The 18,119-nt window shown below is 41.3% G+C and overlaps 2 protein-coding genes across 4 annotated transcripts in view; one reads left to right on the plus strand and one right to left on the minus strand.

Moving 5' to 3' along the window:
* The window catches only part of LNX2 (ligand of numb-protein X 2), a 306,755-nt gene that overhangs the window by 94,159 nt on the left and 194,477 nt on the right, over nt 1-18,119 (minus strand). For all 3 annotated transcript variants that reach the window (XM_059995924.1, XM_059995923.1, XM_059995926.1), the window contains one exon: nt 2,020-2,198. The gene's annotated coding sequence lies outside the window, so the exon portion shown is untranslated. The remainder of the gene's footprint in view (nt 1-2,019; nt 2,199-18,119) is intronic.
* Nucleotides 1-18,119, plus strand: part of LOC132413751 (protein POLR1D-like) — a 42,426-nt gene that overhangs the window by 6,360 nt on the left and 17,947 nt on the right. The gene's annotated exons all lie outside the window — the stretch shown is intronic.

Below are 18,119 nucleotides of genomic sequence, written 5' to 3' on the forward strand. Positions count from 1 at the left end.
GAGAACATGCTAAGAATTTTCTAGAAGATAAACTTAGATTACTGAGCAACGAAGAAAGCAAAATGATGAACCTTTTTAAAGGAATAAACTTTCAGCCTTGTATGTGTGTGTAGTGTTTATTAGTGCCTAAAGTCATATCATGTGTCTTTAATCTGTATATGTACTTACCTAATAATTATAATAAAGAATTTTGAGTTATTGTGCGGGGCAGTAGGATGTTGTAGGAGTTTGGGATTGGCTAATAGATGTATGTGTGTTAGGAGAGTTGATCTTACTTTTGCTTTTGGTATTTTTGAAAGAAGCGTATCTTTCTTAGAAGCAGAAGTGGTCGTGCCTGGGATCCTGCACATCTTTTCAGGCTAAATAACTGATAACTGCGAGGCAGTATCGTGTAGGAGTTAAGAGCTTGCACTGTCGGAATCACACCGCCTGAGTCTTGGTCTTCGTGCTAGACTTTTTAGCTATGTGACCTTGGACAAGCTGTCTGACCTCTTTGTGCCTGAGATTCTTCATCTGTAAGGCTGGGATAACAATAATACCATATAGGGATGTTGTAACTCTTAATTTAGACAGTATAGTCAAAGTGCTTAGGGCAGTATCAGGCCCATATAGCATGCTCTCAATCAAGGTTAGCTATTAATGTTATTACTATAATATCCTTAATTGTGTCGAACAAGCTGGTTTCATTCATATTTCTTCTAGGTGAAAACTTGAAAACAAAAACCTTAGTGCCCTCTGTTTTTGTTTTGTTTTGTTTTCTCTGGCTAAATGCAGCACTATAATATAAATTTATGGACCCCTGTATGTAAGGTTATCAGTCTGCTAAAGCCATTGCTTTTTAAAAAAGATAGTTTAAAATAGCATCCCTAATGTAACTGAATATAGATAAAAATCAAAGATAAATGGATTGTGTTTCTCCTCTTTTCACAAAGAGATTAAGATTCTGATGGAATACTCATAGTCCTCCTCAAGCTTCAAGACAAACGTTAAGTAGGAAGGAAAAGCAAGTTTTATATATAGCACATGGATACCTGGTTGGGTACCAGGTATCTGAATATTGATAGGAGCTCAGGGCTCAAGCTATGTCAGCTAAGCATAAAACTGCCTAAAATAGAATATATTGGTATTTTACCTACTGATTCTCAGTAACTTCCAGGTTTGTTATGTAAGGCTCTTAATAAATGTCAAAAAGAAGAGCTACCTGTGTGCTTTTCTAAGTCTACCATGCTGACTTGGGTCAGACCTCAGAGCAATTGTAGATAATGCCTCAAACCGATTCTCTCAAAAGGGCTCCTAGAGAAAATCAGGCTGCCCGGAGCATCTGATCGGACAGGGGCTGGACCAGTTGGATTAACAACACTTTGGGGTTTGGAGGGGTTGTTTTGATTTTTCTTTTTTAAGGGTGAAAGAGGCTTTCTTTCTAGGGGCCTCTTTCAACAGTACTGTGTAGAGGGGAAGTGTAAGGACTCCGAAGGCAGAGGGCCTGGTTTGAATCTCCGCTTTCCTGCTTCCTAACTTGCAAATGTGAGAGAGCCACTCAGCCTTTCTGAGCCTCAGTTTCCTTATCTATAAAACTGAGCAGATACTAATACCTACTTTATAGGGTTACTGTGAAGAATAAAGCACTTAGCACGATTCCTAGTGCACCTAAGTACTCAGACATTAGCTCTTACTGTTATTGTTGTCATGTTGGCGCCTGTTTAAGGTGGTTAGTGGGGGCTAGAACAGCAGCCTTCTAGGGCTGGGTGCTTCTCTACCCGTGGGGGTCTCTGCCTGTCTCTTCTTTCCGCATCGCACTGGCCTTCGCACTTCTTTCAGACTTGCCCAGCTTGTTCCCGTTTCAGGGCCTTGGCGCTTGCCCTTGACGTCCCCAGCCCCTCTCCCCCCGCATCTTTACATGGCTGTCTCTTTCAAGGTACTCACTCAGAGGCCATCCTTGACATCCTTGTGTCAGTTACCCGTTGCCGTATACCAAATTGTCCTAAAACTCAGCCGCTGAAATCAAAAAACATTTCTCACCGTTTCTGTGGGTCAGGAATCTGGTTGGAGCTGAGCTGGAGGAATCTGACTCAGGACCTCTCACAAGGCTGCAGTCAAGGTGTCACCTGGGCTGCAGCTGTCTCCAGGCCTGAATGGGGGTGATGGGCTTCCAAGCTTGCTCACATGGGACGGCCTCGCGCCATGGCTTCTGGCTTCCCCTAGAGCAAGAGATCCAGGGAAGAGGGAGAACGCAAGATGGAAGCTCAGTCTCTCTATACCCTCATCTCAGCAGTGACAGTCCATCACGTCTGCCCTGCTGTGTCTGTCAGAAGTGAAGGGAAGGGGTTGTACAAGGGCAGGAATGCCAGGAGGTGGGGAATCCTTAGGACCACCTCAGACACTGCCTAACCCCAGATAACACGTGTGCCGACCGCCAGACCCCCATCGCTTTCTGTCCCCTGACTTGGTTTCATTCCTTCAGAGTCCTCACTGTTAACTGACGCTAATATTATGTATTTATCCATTTATTGTCTAACGCCACTTCAATGTAGGCTTTCAGAGGGCAAGGGCTTTGTCCTTGTTTGCTTTTGTATCCCCAGCACTTAAAACGATGCCAGGCACGCAGTAGGCTCTTGTCAGTCCTTAGTTGATGAACGAATGAATGACTGTGTGTGCGTGATTGAGCGTCAGTGTCTAAGCATGACTGCCACGGCAGGGAGGGAAAACTGCAGTTGCACTGACATTATTTTGTACACTTATCAGCTGACACTTGCATACTCAGCCACCACAGTAATAAGCTCCGAGAAGAAAAGGGCTTCTCGAGTGGGGCAAGGAAGCATGCCTGTCCTGTGGCTTCAGTGGGAGGAATAGCTGAAGTGATGAGCGTCGTGGAGCACCTCAGTGAAGGTGGCCATACCTTATACTCCATCTCACTGATGTCTTCTCTATATTGCCAAGAGCCCTGGATACGGACATCCCTTACCACCTCTATCCCATGCAACGTTTGTTATCTTTTCTCCTATTGGTCTAAAATAAAAGGCAGCACATCTCCCACTTAAGGGCGCTCAAAGGACATTCTGATTTTGCAGTAACAACTATATGGAAGGGTGATGTGGATTATCCTGGGATCTTGTCCCCACAGAATTCTAGTGGAACAAACATGGTAGAATTATTATTTTGGGTACCACGAGGTGGAATTCCAAGGATGTGATTCTAAGGCATGCTGTTTTGTCAATGCCAAATACTACATCCATTTCCTGGCCAGCTGTCTGATAAATCTATGCTGTTTATTACAAGTAGCCTTGCTTTGGGAAAATACAGGATATATGTATTTTTTTCAGCAGTTATTCTAAAGTCCTGCCATGGACCAGGTACATTAGGGATACAAAAATGAATCTCCTTTGGTTCCTGCCTTCACAGAGTTTGCAACCAGGGTAGACCAAAGAGCTGTGTATTTCAGGACTAAAGGAAAGGTGTCATTTCTTCTAACTTGTCCACCTTGTTCAAAACCATAGCTCCTCCCCCAACACCCACACCCTGCAGTATTTTTTTAAATATAGCCCTATTGAATTCACCTATTTGTTGCATTTATTCTATATTATCTATTCCTCCCCCACCCCTGCCACACACACATACTGTAACATAAGCTTCATGAAGGCAGAGACTTTTGTCTGTGTTCACCGATGTCTCTATAGCCCCTGGAGCAGTGCCTGAAGCATAGTAGGTGTTCAAAACATATTTATCACATGAATGAATAGAAGATGGACACTCTGTATTTTTTAACTGAATATCCTAAGAGCTGAATTTGAATTTGTAATGCTGAAATAACTATAAGCTTTGGGGTTGAAAACCACAAGTTTGTAGTTAGTTGTATGTCTTTAGCTGCATACTCTGTCCACATGGAGATGACAACATGCTGGGAGCCACAGGGAGGAGTTCACTAAGCAAAGGTGGTCATGACCAGAGCAGGCAGAGGTGGAGTCCCAACCAAGTATCCCGCACAGCAGGAACCACTCAGATCTTACACATGTATCGACCAGGTGGTAGGGGAGTCCAGAGAAGTCACCTGAGCTAAGAAAAGTTGGCTATGTTGTTTTATTTGGATCTGAAAGGCCAGAAGTGGTTCCCATTGCGTGCATCTCATAGTCATAAGCACTGACCCCCAAGGCAGCCGCTGTTGACTCTGTGAGCACCTGCTCTACTGCACATACCTACTGTATGGTTTCAGATTTGGGGAGTTCACTGGACAATAATATTTCAAAAAATAAAATCTAATAGGGTGAACTGATGTGGAGTCGCATAGTTTTATTTTGCCATTGAAAATGAACTTTGTTTTGGTTGGAAACTGTCAGAAATCCCAGTCTTTATATGGCCTGATAGCACATAAAGGTCTCCAGTGTGCGTTTTCCAACACCATCAAGCAATCCGTCAAGCAGTGCAATTCTGACACTGTCTGCCCGGAGACAGTATCAGAGCTCACTCGGTCCCACAAGACTGCACCTACCCAACCCCACTTCAGATGCCAGCTGCAAATCCAGGTTGTTTTACCTGTGCTTCTGACCTACTGGCTGTAAACCGGAAGTTCTCATGACCCCATCCCTGGGCCCAGTTAATTTGTTAGAGTGGCTCACGGAATTCAGAGAAACATTTACTTACTTTTTATCAGTTTATTATAAAGGATACAGATGAACAGCCAGATGAAGAGGTGCATGGGCAAGGACTGTGGGGGGGCCGGGGGGGGGTGAAGTTTCCATGCCTTTTCTGGGCAACCACCTCTCCTCAAATCACGCGCTCAGCAGCCCGGAAGTTCTCTGTACCCCGTCCTTTTGGGGTTTTATGGAGGCTTCATTACACAGGCATAATTGATTAAATCATTGCCATTGGTGGTAGAACTCAATCTCTAGCCCCTTTCTCCTCCCCAGAGGTCTGCGGATGGGACTGAAATTCCAACTCTCTAATCAGCGGTTGGTTATCCTGGCGACCAGCCCCCATCCTTAGGTTACCCAGGGCTTTCCCTAAAATCACCTCATCAAAACAAAAGACAGCTTTATATTTCTCATCAATTAGGAAATCCCCATGGTTTTAGGAGCTCTGTGTCAGGAATGGGAGGAAAACCAAACATATATTTCTTACTATATAAGTCAGCATATCATAAGACCAAACAGAGAATTAAATGAAGCATTCTACAATTTGACATCTGTTGTGCCATTTTTATCACATTAGCTCCACGGTAAGATGCACAGACTCCTCAGTTTTCTCTGGGATCCTCAGAGCATTTGGTCCACAACTCTTAATTTCTCACCACCATGCTTGGTAAATTATATGGGATTTCAGAATGAATTTTCATTGGAGCTTAGATTTCAAGATGAGGATGACGTATCATTGAGATTCCTCATCTAAAGTTATTTCAGATCCTGGCTTGCTTGCTTAACTCTGTTCTGCATACTTAAGCATAAATCCTGGTGTTTAGAATACTTAACAGGGTTTTTATTCGGAAGTGATTAATATTTAATTGGGGATATAAGTGTCAATTATCATCTCATTCCCTGAAGATGAAGAAAAAAGAGTATAATCATCAAGTTCAGTGTCTATCAAAGTAAAAGGTGGATTTATGTTCTCCATCAGAGCTTGTAATCTAAGCCTTCAGGACTTGGTTCTACAGTTGTTTTCCTGGTTTTTGTTTGTTTTCATGGCAAAGGCTGTACTTTGTCATTAAATGGATGGGGAAAGTAGGGATTCTAGAGTCTTATGATTAGAAACTGTTCTGCCGCTGGCACATGAAAAGATGCTCAACAACACGTATCATCAGGGAAATGCAAATTAAAACCGCAATGAGATATCACCTCACACCTGTCAGAACGGCTGTTCTAAAAAGACAAGAAATAACAAGTGCTGGTGAGGGTGTGGAGAAAGGGAGCCCTCCCACACTGCTGGTGGGAGTGTCAATTGGTGCAGCCACCGTGGAAAACAGTATGAAGTGTCTTGAAAACATTAAAAATAGAACTACCATCAGCCCAGCAATTCCACTCCTGGGTATTTATCCAAAGAAAACAAAAACACTAATTCAAAAAGATACATGCACCCCTATTTCATTGCAGCATTATTTACAATAGCCAAGATATACAAGCAACCTAAGTGCCCAGCGATAGATGAACAGATAAAGAAGATGTGTACGTGACAGAACATTACTCAGCCATAAAAAAGAATGAAATCTTGCCATTTGCAACAACGTGGATGGACCCAGAAGGTAATATGAAATAAATCAGACAGAGAAAGACATATACTGTGTGAAATCACTTATGTGGAATCTAAAAAAACAGAACAAATGAACACACATAACTAAACAGAAACAGAGTCATAGATAGAGAGGAAAAACAGATAGTTGCCAGAGAGGAGGGAGCTGGGGAAGGGAGAGAAATAGGTGAGGGAGATTAAGAGGTACAGACTTTTAGTTACAAAATAAATGAGTCAGGTATGAAATGTACAGTGTGGGGAATATAATCAATAATTATGTAATATCTTTGTATGGTGACAGGTGACAGCTAGACATCATGGTGATCATTTTGAAATGTATAAAAATATCAAATCACTGTGTTTATGCCAGGAAATAACATAGTGTTGTAGGTCAATTATACTTCAAAAACAAACAAACAAACTCATAGAAAAGTGACCAGATTTGTGGTTTCCAGAGGCAGGAGGTGAGGAGAGGGGGAACTGGATGAAAGTAGTCAAGGTACAAACTTCTAGTTATAAGATAAATAAGAACACTAGGGATGCGATGTACAACACGATAAATACAGTTAACGCTGCTGTATGTTATATATGAAAGTTGGTAAGAGGGTAAATCCTAAAGAGTTCTCATCACAAGGGAAAATGTTTTTTTCTGTTTTTTTAATGTTGCATCTATATGAGATGATGGATGTTCCCTGAATTTACTGTGGTCATAATTTCATGATGTATGTGAGTCAAATCATTATGCTGCACATCTTATATAGTGCTGTGTGTCAGTTATATCCCAATAAAACTGGAAGAGAAAAAAAAAAAAATGTTCTGCTGAAAATGTCAGTCTTTAGGAGTATCAGCCTGCAGGTGCGTCACTGCCTGCTGCCCAGACTTGCAGCAAGCATGCCAAAGGTTCCCTTTCTGTTTTCTTGTTGTAATAAGCTGGTCGCCATCTGAGAGCAGTGTGCTTCAGAACAAGCCCGGACGTGAAGAATCCAGCTAGGCTTATTGCTAGGCTTATTCCTAGCCAGAAGCAGACACGCAACTGTGACTGTGAAGTAAGAAGACCAGCCAGGTGGACAAACCAGTTTACACCTCCTTCAAGGCAGATGATGTGTTTCCCATTTATAGAGAAAGAAACTGAGGTCTGGAGAAGTTAAGTAACCGCCCTAAGGCTGTACGGCTAGTGAGTGGAATGAACCGAAGACAGCCTGACCCCTGAGGTTCAGCTTTTATGTCCATGATGTTGCCTGTGTTACCCCCTGCAGGAAGACAGGAAAGCTTTGCCAGAGCGTGTGCTCCAGAGAGTTCAGTTTGAGAGACAAAACTATTGACCAGTAATCCTTGTTTATTTCTAAATTCAGGCTGAAACGTGTTGGAAATGGGACTGTTTTCTATAAAACTTAACCATGAAAAGAGTCACTGAGTTACAGACTATCTGGTCAAGAACGTAGATATAGGCTTACTAATAGTCGCTTCATGAAAATATCATTTTCCATATTATTAAACTTCATTGGCATTATCTTTAAGTACATTAACTTTTTAATCGATGTTATGCCAAAGCAGCACTTGATCATCCTCAAAAGGTAGAAGACATCTTCCTGGACGGGATAAAGTAAGGGTGTGTGTGAGCGGAGAGGACTCAGATGTCCAGGTCAGATCAGGTGTCCCCTGATGGTTTGCCCCTGGATGAGGCAGCCTCCCTAAGCCTTAGTGGTCTAACACATACAAAGGGGACAATAACTGAAAAGGTTCTTCTGAGGGTCAGTGAGATCGTATGTTCTGCTCTTAATCACTGTGCACATGATACATACTATTATATGGTATTTTTGTGTTTTAGTTAACAATATAACAATCGATACTACAGACCCATTTAAAATTTTTCTTAAGATAATACATTTGTTCAGTGCTTTATAGCTACAAAGTAATTATATATATGATTGTGTTTGATCCCCATACAAACTCTGAAAGGGTAGTAGAGATATCTTCATTTTATAGATGGTGTAACCAAGATGACAAGAAAAATCACAGAGTCAGTAAGGGCAGAACTGGGATCATCCTCTCCACTGCACTGTGGCCGCTTCCTCATTTTCCTAAGGTGACTTGAACATGTCCTTGGTTCAAACCTAGGAAGTGGGAACTGCTGGATCCCTCTTCTAAGAGAATCAAGAGATGTGGTAGAGAATGTATAATAGTAGAACAAGTATCAGGTAATTCTACTCAGTCTGAACTTCTCAGGTGAGAGATTCTGCTCTCAAGCTTGAACTTTCCAGAGCTTGTCCCTGTATTGGTCACATCCACCAGGAAGTTGCCCAGCTGCTGACTTTGCACGGAGCAGACCTAGTTCCCGAATGAACACAACTGTCTGAAAAGCCAAAGAGCCAGGACCACTGGCTTTCTTTTTGTGCATATGAGATAGGATGCTTTCATGTAATTCGTTTCTGATCATGTATTTCATAGGTCATGGGAGGGAATTCTGTTCTGACTGGGGCTCTGCCCATCTCCCTGTCATTAGATACAGGAAATTTCCTCTGACTTAACCATAGGAAGATAGAATTTCCTTTATATTATTTGCACTGATAAATAACCCCTCAGCTTTTCATCAAAACAGAAATATGCAACAGATAAAAATTAACATTCTGCAAGTTTTTCTTTACAGTATAAATGAAAAGAGGAGGTACTGAGATTAAAGTTTTGTTTTGGCAAATTCAGATACCTAAATGACCCCTTGTCCCTCCCAAGAAACGTCAATGCAAAGAAAGCCCTCTGTACCGCTCATCTCTTTCAATCCTTGCAGTGCATCTGTGAGCCGGGGCTCAGGCTCATTTTACGGAGAGGAAACACACTCAGAGAAGGTACTTAACTTGTCCAGAGCACCCAGGTGGCTAGTGGAGCTGGCTCCCACTGTCCCACACTGTTCTCCAACATGAAACACAGTTTCCATAGTAAAAGCTTTTGATCTATCCTGCTTTGAAGTTAATAATTTAGGTACTTTTAAATAGGTTTTCATTTTTATATGATTAAGCAATTACAGCAAATGACTTCAAGTAACATTTTCCAGGCTGAGTGAGTTTCAGTTAACACTACCCCTGACTGCAGCCAGGACCCAGTTTCCCGTAAACCATCACTGGGTGGGGTCTTCTAGTGTGATTCATAACACAGTTGTAGACACACTAGTGCTGGTCCTTGTAATGTTATACTCCAAAGGTAATGACCTTGGGCTGAAGTATCATAATTATGGTCTATCCCCTCCTAATTTCTCCCCAGGATGACTGAAACATGCCATGCAGGTTCTGGCCGGGGGTGGGGGGAGAAGAAATATAATTGTGAATTAAATGTTCCCCCCGCCCCCCCAAAAAAGTCAGGTAACTATTTAGTTTTAGGCAAGTTATTAACCTCTCTAAACCATCATTTCCTTGGCTTTATATGATAATGTTAAATTAGAGGACCTCTAACAGGAAACTTCCCTTACATTTTCATAATATAGTATTATATTTAAAGGATCTTCACCTGAACATTTTAATTCATTTTGGTTTCTTTCCTCGCCTATTATAGTAAAAAGAGCCTTGTAATACTTGGATTTGAGGCCTCTCTGGGAACACTGACTGTGTAGGAATTAATACAGAAGTTTAGCATATGGCCCGATTTCTGTCAAGCAAATGCTAAGGCAGAGTTGTGAATTTAGGGGGTTGATATTTCATATGAGCTGTGCAAGTGTGGTCCTGAACATTTGTATTGAAAACGCAGTGCCCTTTTTTTGTAAGCCCATTATCACACCTTGGGAGCAGGCCAAATGATGCTGTTTGTATAATCAGCACGATCTGTCTCTCAGAGCTTTCCCTGCTGTCTCGGTTGGGTACCTATTCCATTTTTAACACAGTTCTGAGCTCTTCATTAGCACTGCTCCATCCAGTTAAACTGCAGCTGCTGTCCCATCCCTAAGGATGGGTGGTATTTCAGTAGCAGACAAGATGATTCTAATATGTGCAGCTACTTCAAGCACAGCAGTAAAAAGGGCCAGGAGAGGACTGTGCTGTGTCTTGATATTTCCTGAAATGTACAGTGAAACATCTGCTCCAGAACATGCTTCCCTATTTCCCTTCTTGGCTAACAGCACCACTTGTAAGTAATTTACAAGTCCCAGAACTCTGGGACTTCAGAGTTCACTAGTTCTTGACTGTCTTGCAGCTGGTTTCTGGTGCCAAAATCACCAATTGTATTATCCTCTCCGGATTCTTTCTTTTGGCAGTTGATGTATTGTTTGCATGGTATGATATAAACCTAAAGATAGGATTAATCAGTAATGGAATTTTCCATGCTTTGGGCTTTCCTCCTGTAGCGTTTAGTCCCCATGTGCTGGTTCCTACCCTTTGGCCATCTCTGCAGCCTTTCTAGTGGTCCCTCCTGTGCTGTTGAATTCAGCGTCTGTAAGGATGTTTGCACTGCAACAGAGTCTATGACTTCTGCCAGCTACGAGGGAAGCATCTCGGGTCCTTATAAGTAAATGTAAAGCCTTGCTTGCACAGTTGTGCAGTTTTGGCTGACTTGTTCCTTGAGCCATCTAAGTTCAGTAGAACTTTGAACTTTTATAAACATTTTCCTCAAAGAGACACTACTCCCCAAGTCTGTGTGTGTGTGTCTAACTGGTCAATTCTATTAACTACATTATAGCAATGTAGAATTTTTTCCCCAAAGCACTTGTATTATATTAACTAAGATTTTTTTTAATTGGAAAATGGGATTGAAAATTGCCTTGTCCTTAAATTCATTGTCATGTGCATTAGCCCCTAAAGACAACTTGAAACTTGACGCTGAAGAGTTTACAAAGAGTCAAGAATTCACTGGTTGTTTTCAATAAATTATTTTGTATAGTAGATTCTTGTATTTAATGACTGAGGTAGAAAATGTTGTCTGTGTGTATATGTACTATTTCTTTTCAGAAACTCTCCCAGCCAGTTTTGTAGGAGAAACTACCATCCCTCTCAAAGTACCCCTTGATACCTAAAGTGTGGAAGACAGGACACTCCTGGTGCTCAAGATGAGGCTGGGTCTGGAGGTGCACAGAGTGGGGGCTGGGAGGGGCTGCACCCTCTGTTTCGTCGTCTCTTGCCTTGTACTGAGGGGCCCCCAGGCAGCCATTGAACCTGCGCTGGTCGCTAAGGAACACAGGCTCTCTCTTCCTCCCATCTCATTGTGTATTGCGGGACTTCTAAGAATTAGAAGCATCAGTATGTTTTCTTCCTGGGTTCAACACTGCTTAATGCAGTTGAAAGGAAAACACTTTTTAAAGAGCCTGAATTGATTAGGAAATCCTACACATTCTGGAATATTCTATATTTTCCCCATTCCTTGGCTCTTACCTCCAAGTATAGTTTATAATCATTTGATGAATCAGACACTGAGATGCACATGGGGTGGATGGCTTGTTTTCAGCAGACTGCTGCAGCCCTGACACAGCTGAGGGAAACGCCTTCAGCGGGCTGACCAGGCCTTCTGCTGAATAGGCCGTCCTTTGGATGGGGCTGCGATCCAAGAGCTCTGAAGGGTCCTTTAGGACAGTCTGCAGAAACCCGCAGATCTCTGGTATAAAATAAAGCTCTTTTAGGATTAAGAGAGTGATTTGCAGACCACGCGATGGGCGAGGTGGCTTTTCTGGTGTGTGGCATGTTTACCGAAGGGCAGTGCGCCAGGTGCCAGGCCTCACTGAAGAAGGCTGCGGAGGCGAGCCCTAGAGGCTTTCTATCGCAATGTTTCCTTTTGTTCAATCGTTGTGATTTTTTTCCTTTTTGCATTTCGAACAGCTATTGGGTGAGAGTTTGAATTTTATGAAGAGATAACAAAATGCTTTCACAGAGTAAGAGACCTCAATAATTATTTTGACCTTACTTTCTTTGACTGAGTTTACTTCTCCCAACTAATCTTTTAGTAAGGCACGTGTATACTTTATATACTTTTAAACTTAATTGACCTATCAGACAGACACGTTGTTCCTGGCAATGGTATAATTCACAGGCTTTTCTATTTAGAGTTTACTATCTTCTAAGGTAGTTCTCTGCCATCCCCACCCCCCTGCACAGAGTTTTTTCAGTAAGAGATGCTTGTCTTCACAATACACGATTTACTGTGGCACATTTAACTAGGTCCTATAATATGAACTGAAAATGAATCACTGTATTTTCTGTGTGTGGCTCCTTAATCGGGATTTAAGAATAAATATTTGCAGAAATACTTACTACTTTGACAATGAGGTGACTTCATTATGAGGTCATTCCTCAGGTGAGGTGTTTTATGACCTGAGAGATAAGGTTTCCCTCTAAGAGCTAAACTAATAGAAGTCAGCCCACGTATTACCTGAAGAAGTCATCTCGCTGTAATAATAACCCACCCTCTGAGGTCACGCAGGATGGGTAGCTGTGGACATTTGAGGCTGTCCAAGTCCAGGTGAGGAGACGGGAGTTCTGCCTTCACCACAGCGGTCTTGTCGTGACTGCAAATAATCGCAGTAAAACGTGCTGCCAGCCCTCCCATGGCCTTCCTCTCACGGGGCTCAGCTGTGTCGAGGCTGGGGTCTCGCCTTCACCAGAACTGTAGTGTCAGGGTCAGTTAAAAGTCAACTGCCCGGGTTCACATCCCAGCCCCAGTTTCTTCACTCTTTATTTTCTCCTTATCAATGAAATAGTAGTTACCTAGAGGAGTTGTGAGGATTAAGTGTAAGATACATGGCACATAGGTACTGCTGCCATCATTATTTTTCATCATATCCCCAGTGGTGCATATTAAGTGCTTATTATATCGATATTCAAAGGAGAGTTTCCTTGGACCTGGGCAGCCCCATGTGTCACAAACGTGCAGATCTTCCGTCAGTGCAGTTCCTAGCCCAGGAAACACCCTCCTCTTGTTTTGACCTGCGTCCCTGAATGAAAGGAAACTGTGGGGTCCGTGGCGATGGGGGGCTGTGCCCTGTTGACGTCAGAGCGCACACTGCTTCAGAGTCCAGGAAGGATGTGAGCCGCGCAGTGTTCGGAAGAAAAAAGACACATTAACTTGTCAAAACCTTCTTTTCAGCGTGAGTGCAGGAGGTTTTGCCATAAGGAAATATTGTTTCCCAGCAGAGCTAAGCTTCCCTTTGCTTGCTTGTCTCAGGATTTCAGTTCAGTGTTCTGGAGGTTCTCATGACTTAGTTCAGTATAAGGAATAGTTATACTTGGAGACTAACATTTAATGTTAGATCAGATTACTCATACATTTGTATATGTGTAGGTCTTGGAGAACATACAGGAGGTTTGTTACTGATTCATTAATCTACAGGGAAACTTTAAAACATTCAAAATTTAGGTTTTCAGTTTTTTACATTTATGTTAATTTACATTTTGACAATATACTACAATTTGGTCCATGTTGAATAGTTACACTTTGCTTTTTAATACTTTAGATTATTACAGTCCATAGAACTTACTTTATATGTAAATCTTGATCATAACAATATGATTAGTGATTCTGCTGAAATAAAGGCAAGAAAATAAATTTTATGGAATAAAGATATATATAAATTTTCTGTCTTTCTGTATTCATCTAAATATTACCAACCCATTAAGAGAATAATCAACGTGTGCAGGGAGTTAATTCTATTATCTCATATTTCACTAACTTAAATTTTTAAAAATCATAGCTTTACACATTTTTTTGAAGTACAGCTGACTTACAATTTTATATTAGCTTCAGGTGTACAACATAGTGATTCTATATTTTTATACATTACAAAGTGATGGCCACGACAAGTCTGGTTACCATCTATCACCGAGTTTACACATTTAAATTTTTATTGTAATGAAGGTGTATTTGTCATGGTAGGAGGAATGAGTATGTTTTATTTAATGGTTTTTAAATGTAACTTAAATATTTAGAAGTATGGTACATCGCCCGAAAGTAAAGGCGGTTTTATAATATCTATTGATGAGGCACCGGTGGGGAGATGAGGAAGGGCTGGTGGAGAAGGTGACCTCTGACCTGAGCGTCCGGTGGTGAGGATGTAGCTGCAGGAAGAGCCCTGGGCAGGGTGCAGCCCAGGCAAAGCTTCCCATGCACACGACGGCAGATATGGTGCTGCCGTCCAGCCGCTGTCCCGGCCAAATTGGGCTTCTGGACTAGCAAAGCTACAGCCCACGAATGTGCTGTCTGGCTGCTGTAATAAAAAGACCATGGACTAAGTGGTTTAAACAGCAAACATTTATTTCTAACAGTTCTGGAGGCGGGAGGTCTGAGAGCCAGTTGCCAGCAGATTCGGTGTCTGGTGAGGGCCCATCTTCTCCCTGTGTCCCCACATGGCAGAAGGGAGGAAAGAGCTCTCTGGGGTCTCTTTTATAAGGGCACCAATCACCTCCCCCAAAGGCCCCACCTCCTAATACCATTACATCGGGAGCTAGGATTTCAACATCTAAGTTTGGGGAGGGAGGGACACAAACATTGAGTCCACAGCACTTTCCTTCACCATTTCTCAAGAAAGTATATGTTGAGGTCTTTTTTTGAGCAATTACTTGATATTTAGCTTCTCTGATATTATTTCTTTAAAAATCTCATTTTCTTGTGTTCTTCATTATTTAATTTTCTGTTGTTTCATTTTAGTTGCCTTAAATATCTTGCTACCCTTTCGCTATAGTGATATAGTTAACTCTCAGTTGATTTATGTGAGTATAAAGGACCACAGACCCAGATAACTCAAAACTAATTTGTTTGACTTTGGATTTTAAGGCGATTTAGCACCAGATTTGTGTTCCCACTCGGGTTTTGTTTAAGCTGCTATTATGATCAGTGTACGTTGTACAAGGATGTACCAGCTGGCTAATGGGATGAACAGGCAGGCCTGAAGAAGCTGAGCTAGGATGGAAAATTGTCTGTGGATAATACACACATGGATCATTGAAAATCGATTGTAGCTTGTTCCTGTGCCCAAGAAACTGTCTGCTTAATGACCTGGCTTTCTGGGACTTCTTGTTTGCACCGGACTGTCTATTCTAATACAATGGATTTGTTTTACAAAGAAACCTTTAAGATGCTTAAAGGATCTAAGCATAAAAATTATGGTACTTAAATTTGTGTCTGAAATTTAATTGTTCAAGTCCTTGTTGTACTTAGTTCTTATATATTCTCCTACTGTTTGCTGTTCCTGTATTTTAATTGCAGTTTACACTTCTGTTTCACAATCTCATTAAAAACTATCTTGTTTCATGATGCCGATGTTTCATAATCTTTGATAATTTAAGTATCTAGCCTCTGTGATTATGTGTGGTAGAAACTGACTTTGTTATTTCCTTACCCGAGAATTCATTAGCAAGAGTTCCAGAACAACAGAGGCTACAGAGGAGTGAGGAAAACTACCTGACTTTCTAATTTTTTTTCCTGTTGATTTTGAAGGTGATGTTGTTATTTCAAGGACAAAACACATGATTGCTAGAAGTTGCTTTCCTATTTGGAAGGAAAGCCCTGCAGAAGGAGCTCGTGCAGAGTGTGGGTGGGACACAGCGAATGCCCCACATTCTTAGGACAAAGTCTGAGCAGCCCTCCGTTCCTCTGCCTCTGCAGTTCTCTGAATGAGTGCGGAAGCAGTGGCAGCTCTGTCAGGGCTTTTTTTTTTTTTCCCCCTTTTGCATTTACTTTATTTTTTGCCTTTTAATGATAATGAGAAAAGGGCTTCTCCAGGACTTGTCGTGCAAATGTTTGTGGAGGAGACGGGAAGTATGATAGGAAGATGGAGGGCAGGTACCCTTAAACCCACAGGTCCTTTTGTTTTGTTTTGGTCCTCCCCACCGCTCTCAGTGTCCCCGGTACCTCCTTCCTCATCTGAACACTGGTTGTGATGACTATGTTGTCATGTTCAGATGGGACAGTGCTTTGTAAACCGTAAAGCTCGTGACAACATGAGTTGTCCAAACAGTAACAAACGCCTCAGTCGCAGGCAGTCTGCTGGGCCTGGGTTCTGCCCTGTCTGCTCCCGACCTGTCACCGTCTTTCCTCACTGGTGAACTGGTTCACCCCAGGCAGTCTTTCTCATACTTACACCTTCTTTTCTCTTGGGCTGTCGTTGTAAGTCAGAAGGTATCCTTAATCACGGCAGAGAAAGTTAAGCACAGCACTGGAGACAGTTTTCAGTGAAATCACAACTACAGAAGAATCCACGTCCAACTTCACACTCTGGAAGGCGCCTAGACTAGGCCTGCAGGATCCCGGCACGGTTCTTGACCGAGTATTGCTTCCTGCAGATGTACAGCATCCCAACTGTAGCGTGACACAAACTGGCTTTCGTAGGCATGTCCAGAAAGCTGGGCAAACGTTTTAACAGTTTTTATGGGAAAATGCATTCTCCTTCATCTGTAACTGATACATAGTTTGTTCATAATTGGGGAACTGCCCAAGCAGGTTCTTTCACTGATGATTTTTAACTGTGTCTGTTGTCAGGAGAGAGGACATATGGGTGGATCCAGGATGATTGATTTTCTGGTGGTTTTTTTTGTTTTTTTGAAAGCTACCACTCTAATTGATGGGAAGGCAGGGGTGTATTTGGCATATTTTTACCCTTTGGTTTTTTTTTGCTTATATCTATAAGGGTGAAGAAGGATCTCTGTTTTGGAGCCAGAGAGGATAAATCTTTCCCGAAATACTCTATGAGACAAAGTCCTCAGATCACATCCATAGGATGTATTATTATTTTAAAGAGATGGAAGAAGGCTCTGTGGTGTCACATGCACTTAGTATTCCCGACACCTGGAGGCTGGGCTATGACACCTGATCTGATTGAGTCCAGGCGCAAGAAGCAGACAAGCTGGTCAGCGTTTCAGTTTTTCATCAGCCCATCCGTGGGCCCTCCCAGGATGGATTAGAAAGTGTCCAGCTGCTGAGTTAGCTGAAATGGCATTTTTTTTAAAGATCTCACTATTAATAGGAGTTTATTAAAACTTGTGTAAATTATAGAAAAATAGCCAGATATATCTGTTGAGGATGAAGAGGGTGGTGAAATAGTTTGAAAGAATACTATTAGAAATATGGAGGTGAATACCAGGAGAAACAGATAAGAAGCAGTTGAAATTGGTTTTTTTGGTGGGTAAGGAAGGCTGATGCAGAAGACTGCTGTATTTCATTTTAAGTCTTTAAATAATATTTTTCTCTTTAAGCTATATGCATGCTTTGATAAAATAAAAATCAGTATAAAATAAAACACTCTTATAAACTAACAGAATGGTAATATCATTGAGGACTATGTGAGTTGTACCTAGAGTAGTACTGTAAGAGTGTAACTAAATGTTTTTATATAGAATCAATATATAATTATTGATATTATATTTTAATAATAGAATTGTTATATTATAATAATTATAATTATTACAATTATAATAATATTATAATATTATTATAATTATAATAATATTTATAATTATTAAAAAGTTTCAAATTTTGTGATTAGAATTACAGTTCTGTCTTTGGACTATTGTTGTTTGCAACGTGATCCCTCTCTTTTTCTTAACTTTATTATTGCTATATCATAGGTAATATTAAGGTCAGGGATGACCATGGTCCTATCTTACTACCCATGACACCTTGCACAGGATTATATGTGGTAAAGTCTCAGAGTATGGTTGATAAATATGTCTTCTAGGCTTTTAAAAAGCCTCTTTCTAAAAATTACACAAATAATACAGATTCACTCTAGAAAAAAACAGAAAATGCAGAGAAGCAAACAAAAAACTAAAACTCTGCCCCAAACTTATCGTTTTGGTAACATCCCTCCAAATGTTTCCCTGTGCAATAGGTACATTAAATAAATTTAAAATAAAATTATCCTATACATACTCTTTTGTTCCCAGATTTATACACTTAACATGTTATGAATGTCTTGCTGTGCCAAGCATTTGTCTTCATTTTTAACA

This window comes from Delphinus delphis, chromosome 18 (genome assembly GCF_949987515.2).
Source record: "Delphinus delphis chromosome 18, mDelDel1.2, whole genome shotgun sequence".
NCBI classification, from domain to species: Eukaryota; Metazoa; Chordata; class Mammalia; order Artiodactyla; family Delphinidae; genus Delphinus; species Delphinus delphis.